The following is a 10,273-nucleotide window of genomic DNA, read 5'->3' as shown; positions in this document are numbered from 1 at the left end:
CATGTATCATTATAATATATAATTTGTTTATAATGAATATAACTAAATGTTTTACATATGCAAATTAAAGACTAATATAAATCAATTTTCTAGTAACTTTGAATGTCACCCTAGCTGTTTCTTTAAAGGAATAATAAAGTACTTAATATACAATGAAGGTGATATAGATTAACATGTAGAGTAACGATGCAATTCAGGCATACTGTGGGATATTTGTATTCCACACAAACCAGTGAGAGATTGAGACAAATTATTGACAACACCACATAGTTGTAGTGGCCTCAAATGTATAATGGGTATATAAGTGTATAATTATTTATTATAGAAATTAAATGCCCGTGAAATACATTACGTGCAGCATTGTTTTCCAAGGTGAGACTTCAGAACACAAATTACCATTTTACACATTAAATATATGTGAATAATGCTGCAGTTATTACAATAAAAATAATGTTACTACAGACAAGATGTGACAGTAACTAAACTTAACATTAAAATTTCATAAGACTGATTGTCTACCTTACAATATATGCATCACCTTACGATTTACATAACTGGAAAGCCAATAGGTCCATTTTGCAAAATATGTATTATAATGTTTATTAAAATATAACACAACATAGCATACAAGTTTTGTTTGTTTGTAATCATAACTTTATTTGGTTATTTGGTTGAACTGAATGAAAAAAAAAGGATTCACTCACTATTCTGATACACAACTTTTATCAAATACAATTTGTCATATTCTGTTCAAAGTTTAATCAGGTTCCTGAGTTCTTTCTTCATAAGTTGAATTAAGAATTTCTCTTTATCCTTATAGAATATAGTTTGAATAAGTGTTGTACTAATTCAGGATTTAAGAACATTCTTCAAATAATTCCTAATGATATTCTGCTATATTCATCCACAGGAGCTTAGCATAATTATCATCAGTGAGACTTCACCCAGCGACTGATCAGAGCAGATGCAGAGACCCACAGCCAAACATTAGGTATAGCTAGGGAATCCTGTAGCAGAGGGTAAGGAGGGATTATAGGAGACAGAATGGTCAGAGACACCACAAGAAAAACCACAGAATCAACTAACCTGGCCTCATAGGGCCTCACAGAGACTGAACAGAAAATCAGGGAGCCTGCATGGGTCTGACTTAGGTCATCTGCATATGTGTTTTGGTTGTATAGCTGGGTCTTCTAACCATGGAAGCAGGGACTACCTTTGACTCTTTTGTCTGCTTTTGGGACCCTTTTCATCATACAGGGTTGCCTTGTGTGGCCTTGATATGATGGGAGGTGACATCTCTTAGTGCATCTTGATATGTTTGGTGGATATCCCTGGGAGGCCTGCCCTTTCTGAAGTGAAATAGAGGAACAGTGGATCTCGGGGAGAAGGTAGGTGGGAGTGAGGGACAGCAAGGAAGGGGAAACTGCAGTCAGAATGTAAAATATGAGAGAATAAACTTTAAAAAAGAGCATGTTTTACCAAAACATGCTGCTCTGGCCCATTGTCTATTTTGAATTAAAGACATAAAAAAAAATTGTGGTAGCAAATACAAGAAGATCACTCTGACGTTCATTGTGTTTCTTAAAGTCAACAAATGAATTTCCCTGTGGTCTGCCTTTATGTGCTAATAAAGGTAAAGTTCTTATCAAAGGTTGGAGGCTTATATCTAAGGGAATCGAAATTTAAAAAAAAAAAATCTTGCTAAACTAGCTCATACATTTCTAATCATTTTTTATTCCACTATTTATCTAAACATAACTGCTTTTGCTTAACATGCTTCATAATAATATTTCTATGTTCAACACAGTAATGACCCCTTACATGCTTAGTTGACTCTTTAATTTCTGGAGAGCTTCTTTGACAACATCAATTACTTGTAAAATAAATGCGTATATTTTTTTTCTTGTAAATCTTACCACAGTTTAGTACTTATGTTCAGTCATGTACCACATAGAGGAACACGTTTATAAATTTTCTTCCCTGTAGTCATTTAATAAAGATGTCCACCCAACATGGCTACTTTGTGTGTTTCTGTATTCTGATTGCATGTTGAACCAGGAAGGAATGGATGAGGCCAATGGCTATGCAAAGCATTGGCCACTTTGACCATCAATCTGATAAGATACATTACTTGGATATACAACATTTGCTTCACTTGAAACTAAAATAATTTCTGAATCAATATTTATTTACATACTTTCTTCTCTGTACATTTCACCGGATGCATTCTTTACTATGTTTTACAATGTTACTATTGTTAAGTAACTGAAAAGCTTCCAACTATTTCTCACTCATAACAGAAATCTATGTATCAAGCTTGGCTTCACATCTTCCTTATTTTGGGCCCTAGCAGGAGAGAAACTCAGCTAATTAATATTTCACAAGTTGGCAGCTTGTTTCTCATCTAGCTTATCTTCAACTTTTAGAACTATGCAATTCCAGGTTCCTATTTGTCTCCTTAACCTTAAGAGTGATAGTTTACGACTTTCCTTCTGGACCAGAGGTAAGTATCTGGGCCCAACCCGGACCCCATCCCTGGGCACCAGCCACTCCGGGAAGACCTGCCCAACTTGGCACCAGGTTCTGGGCACCAGGCAGGTGCCCTTCTAGCCCCACCAGGAGGGATCCCCTTTTCCAAAGCCCCTGACAGCCCCTGCAATCTCCACACCCTGCCTCCATGCCCATCTGCTCAAGACCCCAGCCACTTCCTGAGACTTAGAGACTGGCCCCCAGCTTCCATCTTGCCCCCGACTTCCCTTCTGGACCAGAGAGAGAGGGCTCCCATCTTGCCCTGGACTTCCCTCCTGGACAAGATCTCACATCCTGACCTGGACTTTCCTTCTGGACAAGAGCGCACATCCTACCCTGGACTTCCTGTCTGGACAAAAGCTCCCATCCTTCCCCAGACTTCCGGTCCAGATAAGAGCTTCCATCCTGCCCCGGAGTTCCCATTTGGACAAGAGAACTCCCATCTGGACAAGAGAGAGAGAGACTTCCTTAATCTGTCAGCTCTTTCTGAACCAAGTACACTGATAAGACCATGAAGGAACCATAAGGAGATGGGCAGACGTCAAGGCAGAAGTACATACAACAAAATGAAGAGCAATACAGCATCACCAGAACCTAGCCCGCCTCCAACATCTAGACCTGAACATCAAAAATTGGAAGAAGCAGAAGAAAGTAGCCTTATGAGTAACATCATGAAGAAGGTAGAGGCTTGTGTAGAGGAAAAGACAAGAAAATTGGAAGAACGCTGTAAACAACTAGAGGAAAGGGCAAACAAATTAGAAGAAAACAATAAAGTCCTGCAAGAAAACAATAAAGTCCTGGAAGAAAACAATAAAGCACTGGAAGAAAACAATAAAGCACTGAAAGAAAATCATGAAAAATCAATGGGATGAAGCCTACTTGATCATGGTGGATAATTGTTCTGATGTGTTCTTGGAGTCTGTTTGCCAGTATTTTATTGAGTATTTTTGCATCAATGTTCATGAGGGAGATCGGTCTGTAGTTCTCTTTCTTTGTTGCATCCTTGTTTGGTTTAGGAATCAGGGTAATTGTAGCCTCATAGAAGGAGTTTGGTAATGTTCCTTCTGTTTCTATTATGTGGAACAATTTAGAGAGTATTGGTATTTACTCTTCTTTGAAGATCTGGTAGAATTCTGCGCTGAAACCATCTGGTCCTGGGCTTTTTTTGGTTGGGAGACTTTTAATGACTGTTTCTATTTCCTTAGGGGTTATTGGACTATTTAAATAGTTTATCTGCTCTTGATTTAACTTAGGTATGTGGTACCTATCCAGAAAAATGTCCATTTCTTTTAGGTTTTCCAGTTTTGTGGAGTAGAGGTTTTTGAAATATGACCTGATAATTCTCTGGATTTCCTCAATGTCTGTTGTTATGTCCCCCTTTTCATTTCTGATTTTGTTGATTTGGATTCTCTCTCTCTGTCTTTTGGTTAGTTTGGATAAGGGCTTGTCTATCTTGTTGATTTTCTCAAAGAACCAACTCTTTGTTTCATTAATTTTTTGTATTATTCTCTTAGTTTCTAATTTATTAATTTCATCTCTCACTTTGATAATTTCCTGGTGTCTATTCTTCCTGGGAGACTTTGCTTCTTCTTGTTCTAGAGCTTTCAGGTGTGCTGTTAAGTCACTAGTGTGGGATTTCTCCAGCTTCTTTATGTGGGCATTTAGTGCTATGAATTTCCCTCTTAGCACTGCTTTCATAGTGTCCCATAAGTTTGGGTATGTGGTGTCTTCATTTTCGTTGATCTCTAGGAAGTCTTTAATTTCTTTCTTTATTTCTTCCTTAACCCATTGGTGATTCAGTTGAGGATTATTCAGTTTCCATGAGATTGTAGGTTTTCTGTAGTTTTTGTTGTTGTTGAAATCTAACTTTAAACATGTAGAAGGCTGCAAATAGATCCATATCTGTCACCATGCACAAAACTTAAGTCCAAGTGGATCAAAGACTTCAACATAAATCCAGCTACTCTGAACCTGCTAGAAGAGAAAGTAGGAAGTAGTCTTGAACGAATTGGCATAGGAAATCACTTCCTAAATATAACACCAGTAGCACATGCACTGAGACAAACAATCAATCAATGGGACCTCCTGAAACTGATAAGCTTTTGTAGAGCCAAGGATATGGTCAACAAGGCAAAGTGACAGCCTACAGAATGGGAAAAGATCTTCACCAACCCCACATGTGACAGAGAACTTATATCCAGAATATATAATGAACTCAAGAAATTAGACATCAAAACGACCAACAGTTCAATTGAGAAATGGGCTTTAGAACTAAACAGAGAATTCTGAACTAAACAGAGAATTCTCAACAGAGGACACTCAAATGGCTGAAAGACATTTAAGGAATTGATCAACATCCCTAATCATCAGGGAAATGCAAATCAAAACAACTCTGAGATACCACCTTAAGCCTGTCATAATGGCTAAGATCAAAAACACTGAAGACACTTTATACTGGAGAGGATGTGGAACGAGGGGAACTCTCCTCCATTGCTGGTAGGAATGCAAGCTTGTACAACCAGTTTGGAAATCAATATGGCGCTTTCTTAGAAAATTGGGAATCAATCTCCCCCAAGATCCAGCTATACCACTCCTGGGCATATACCCAAGAAATGCTCAATCACACCACAAGGGCACTTGCTCAGCTATGTTCATATCAGCATTGTTTGTAATAGCCAAAACCTGGAAACAACCTAGATGCCCTTCAACTGAAGAATGGATAAATAAATTTTGGCACATATACACAATGGAATACTACTCAGCAGAGAAAAACAATGACATCATGAGGTTTGCAGCCAAATGGATGGATCTAAAAATAATCATCCTGAGTGAGGTAACAAAGACTCAGAAAGACAAACATGGTATGTACTCACTCATAGGAAGATGCTAGATGTGGAACAAGGATGACTGGACTGCTACTCACAACACCAGTGAGGCTACCTGGAAAATGGGACCCCAAGAAACACATGGAGAAATGGATGAGATCTACATGAACAGCCTGGACATGAGTGGGAGCAATGAACAGCAAGGGTCGAGGGAAAGAGAGCAGGAGATCCTAGCTGGATCAAGAAAAGAGAGGGAGAACAAGAAATAGGAGACCATGGTAAATGAAGACCACATGAGAAAAGGAAGAAACAAAGAGCTAAAGAGGCCCACAGAAATCCACAAAGATACCCCCACAAAAGACTGCTGGCAATGGTTGAGAGACAGCCAGGACTGACCTACTCTGGTGATTGGATGGCCAAACACCCTAATAGTTGGGCCACAAACCCCATCCAAGGACTGAGGAATCTGGATGCAGACATCCATGGCTAGGCCCCGGGTGGAGCGCTGGGAGTCTAATTAGTGAGAAAGAGGAGGGTTTATATGAGTGAGAATTGTTGAAACCAAGGTTGGATAAAGCACAGGGACAAATAACCAAATGGATGGAAACACATGAACTATGAACCAAAGGCTGAGGGGCCCCCAACTGAATCAGGCCCTCTGAATAGGTGAGACAGTCGATTGGCTTGATCTGTTTGGGAGGCATCTAGGCAGTGGTACCAGGTCCTGGGCTCGTTGCATGAGTTAGCTGTTTGAAACCTGGGACTTATGCAGGGACACTTGGCTCAATCTGGGAGGAGGGGACTGAATCTGCCTGGACTGAGTCTATCAGGTCGATCCTAGTCCTCGGGGGAGACCTTGATCTGGAGGAGGTGGGAATATGGGGTGGGCTGGGGGGAAGGGGAGGGGGCCAGTAAGGGAGAGAACAAGGGAATCTATGGCTATTATGTAGAACTGAATAGTATTGTAAAATAAATTTAAAAATATGAAAAAATGAGTGATAGTTTACATAGTCAATACTAAGATTTATTGAATAAAAACATCCTAATCATGATGTTTGGCCCTCCCTCTTGTTCAAAATCCTCCTCAAATTGGCCATTTGATTTATAATTCAATAAGCAGATGGAAAAGAAGGACTAGAAATCACATATACTTTTCCAATCCACACACAAATATGTATGAAGCCTTTCTTTCACTTGAAAAACAAAAAGAACAAATATGTTTTGCTAATTCATAAGTGGTAGCCTCATATACCTTAAGCCAATGGGCTGTGGAAATGTCAATGTTTAATGAAGATGATTCAAGTTTCTTTCCCATTCTTCAACACATTTCCATTACTAAGACTTAATAGATGTTTACCAGTTCATGCTCAGTATTAATTTGCATAATATCATCAACACAATACCCAACATGATGTACTGTGAGATTTTATCATACTCAGTTTTTCACTTCTTACGTTATTCAGCTATCAGTATAGTGACTTATCCTGGAACATTATCAGTACTTTTTTTTACCCTGTATTTAGTGTTGTTTAAAGATTATATAAAGCTTTATATTTTACTCACTGAGAAGATTGAAAAAGAGGTGAATTCTTTTGTATCTGTGCCCAAGAATGGTATATCTGGATCTTGAGATAGATCTATTCCAAGATTCTTGAGGCACTCCAAAACTGATTTCTGTAGTTGCTGTATAAGTTTGCACTCTTACCAGCAACAAATGAATTGTCTCTTACTTCACATCAACCCAACATGAGCTGTCATTTGTTTTATTGATTTTGGCTGTTCTGACTGGTGTTACATAAAATCTGAAAGTATCTCTGATTTGCATTTCCATGATGACTAAGAATTTTGAACATTCCTTTAAATGCTTCTCAGCCATTTTGTGTTTCCTCTTTCAGAATTATCTGTTTAGAGCTGTCTCCCATTTTTAATTAGGTTTTATTCTTGCTGTCCATTTTCATGAATTCATTCGATTTTGAAATAGTAGCTGTCTATCAGAAGAGGAAAAGATGAAAAGATGATAAGAGCCAGATGGGATTGGGGACACCAAGCAAACAAGGTCTTAAAAAAAAATGACCAACACACATATGAACTGACAGAGACTGTGGCAGCATGCACAGGGCCTGCACGGTCTGCACCAGGTGAAGTCCCAGTGACAAGAAGGTAAGTGGATACAAGCCCCTAATCCTAAACTAGAAGTTATCTTGAACGGATAATTGCTCACACATGAAAAATTAGTTTTCTTCGATAGTCTCACTGGATATATGCTGTGGATATCACTCTATATAAATAAAACACTGATGGCCAGTTGCCAGGCAGGAAGTAGGTGGGACAAGGAGAGAGGAGAATTCTGGGAAGTGGAAGGCTGAGGAGAGAGACACTGCAGCCACCTCGAGGAGAGGAACCTGTAAAGACGCCGGTAAGCCACCAGCCACGTGGCAAGGTATAGATTTATAAAAATGGGTTAATTTAAGATAAAAGAACAGTTAGCAAGAAGCCTGCCACGGCCATACAGTTTATAAGTGATATAAGCGTCTGAGTGATTATTTTATAAGTGGATTGTGGGACTGCGGGGCTTGGGGAACCTGGAGAGAAGCCCTCCAGCTACAAATGGCGCCCAACGGCTCGAGTTTCCACCTTAAACCTGAGAATATTTAATAACCAATTCTAAACAGAGCCCAAACCAGGTTCCTGCTTCTTGTCTCATATGAGCAGCTAGACGCTGCAAAACGCAGGTTTGAACACCGGCGGGTTCCTGGCGTGTGCGTTTGACCGGCAGTATGGCGGGAATGAGGCGTCTGCCAGAGGCACATTAAGCTGTGTGGTAGATTTAGTCTTTACTAGTATTTTTTAAAAAAAGGTTTCTGGGCTACACCCTGCTTTGATAAAAGCTTAGACCCACTATTTCTGAGACTTGATGACTCCCAGAGCTGGCGGAAAACGTACCACTGCCATGTTGGGAAGCTGAAGTGGGCGGAGCCAGCAGCCACAGCGCTGTTTCAGGCTTAGAAGGATGCAGTTTAAAGCAATAGGCTCACAAAAAGACTGATTCAGATAACATCGTTTACAATGTGTGTAAAATATACGTAGGCTTGAAAGAGACAAAAAAATTAATGTAAAAAGCCACGTAAAGATGAATATTACACAGACAATCTGGATTGTGTTGTCTTTGGGATTTTTAACTGCAAAAAAACATTTGATCAAAAAAGATGTTGAATTAAACCAATATGTATATTTTAAAGGTAACTTGACTTCAAAATTTAGATTTAAGGATATGTTACTTTGGAAAAGAGGTTTTGCTTTTGTTTCCACAGAAAGCCAGAGGCTGTGGATTTGTTCCAGATTAAGATACATCAGGTTTCACCAGCCAAGACCCCCTGAAAGGCCTCCGGTGACACCATGGCCCAGATGATCCAACATCCAGAGCGGTTTCAAGGCAACTGGTTCACACAATACAGCCTCAAGGACTACCCCATAGGCTTAAAATTTCCTTTGCGTCCCCATAAGATACAGCGCCCCCCTCCAGCAGGAAGTAGTAAGAGATGCTACGCCCAAATTCCCAAATATACCAAGCTGGCTTTGGAGGTGGAATTGGCTCACTCCCCCTCTAAACCCAGACATATTGCTTTAAAAAAAATGGTTAAGAGATTCTTGTGTCCCAAATCAGAAGAGCCCTCTGGTATGGGACAGAGAAAAACCAATATTTTTATTTAAAACAGGTTGATTATAAATGTGATCTCTTTCTAAAAAAGAAAAGGGGATATGATATGGATATATAGTATATAGAGATGATAAGATAAAAGGGTAGATTAATGAACCTACTTTTAAAGAACAACTTGTTTAAAATGTTTTACATTGGTATAGATTTTATTTTATGTTTAAAATGTTTTGCATTGGTATGGATTTTGGTTTGTTGATACAGGCTTGAAGTTAATTTTATTGTACTGTATATATATATGTTTCTATTGTTTGAGGTATTGTGTTTGTGTAACTCATTTAAAATTGTAATGGATAATTAAAAATAGATTAATAATTAGTCATCTATGATAATCATATTTGTAGCCATGTTAGTTAAGTCTTCTAGGTATACATAGATATATTTCAGATAGATAGGTAATCTTCAAACACTTCATAGACCTAGAGAATATGGCATTTAAATAACTTAGAATTCTGTTGACATGAGACACAATTGCTCCTGGCTGCACCAATTGATCCCGAGAAAATGTTGGGCTTCTAAGACATTTCCATTTGGAAGTTTGTCTTTTGGCACAAAATGGCCTACTGGGCAAAGAACTGCCCTTGCCTTGATGGCTGACAGTACAAATGCAATGCTCTCCTTTCTGGACAAGCGGGACACAAGGAAAGCGACCACTGTACTCTGCCAAGACAGGGTAAGATGGTCTTTCAGAAATCCTGCTTCTGAAAATGGTCTGTCATATACTCTAGGCCTGTAGCCAATTTGAATGCACCAACAATGCTGAAAAACATTATTAGGTGACTGTCCAGGCTGCCAGCCGTCTTGGTCTACTCTTGCAAGATTCCCGAAAGTTGCTTGCATCCGTCTACCATTTCTCAGGTACCATTATGTTCCTTCTCAGGTCTTTGATGTGGTTAAAGACTAGATAGTCATAATTTCCTCAGTTATGATAAAAGATAAGATAGCTATAAAACCTTAAACTCACAAATATAAGATAGATAAGACATCTTCTTTAATATTGTAACTATAATTCTTGCTCGGTAATGGTTTTGTTATATGTAATTTTACCATGTTAAAGTTAAAACCTTCCTTTTTAAAAAAAGAAGAAAGGGGAAGTGCTGTGGATATCACTCTATATAAATAAAACACTGATGGCCAGTTGCCAGGCAGGAAGTAGGTGGGACAAGGAGAGAGGAAAATTCTGGGAAGCGGAAGGCTGAGGAGG

This window comes from Peromyscus maniculatus, chromosome 15 (assembly GCF_049852395.1).
Source record: "Peromyscus maniculatus bairdii isolate BWxNUB_F1_BW_parent chromosome 15, HU_Pman_BW_mat_3.1, whole genome shotgun sequence".
Classification (NCBI taxonomy): Eukaryota; Metazoa; Chordata; class Mammalia; order Rodentia; family Cricetidae; genus Peromyscus; species Peromyscus maniculatus.
Note: the sequence above shows the minus strand (reverse complement) of the source record.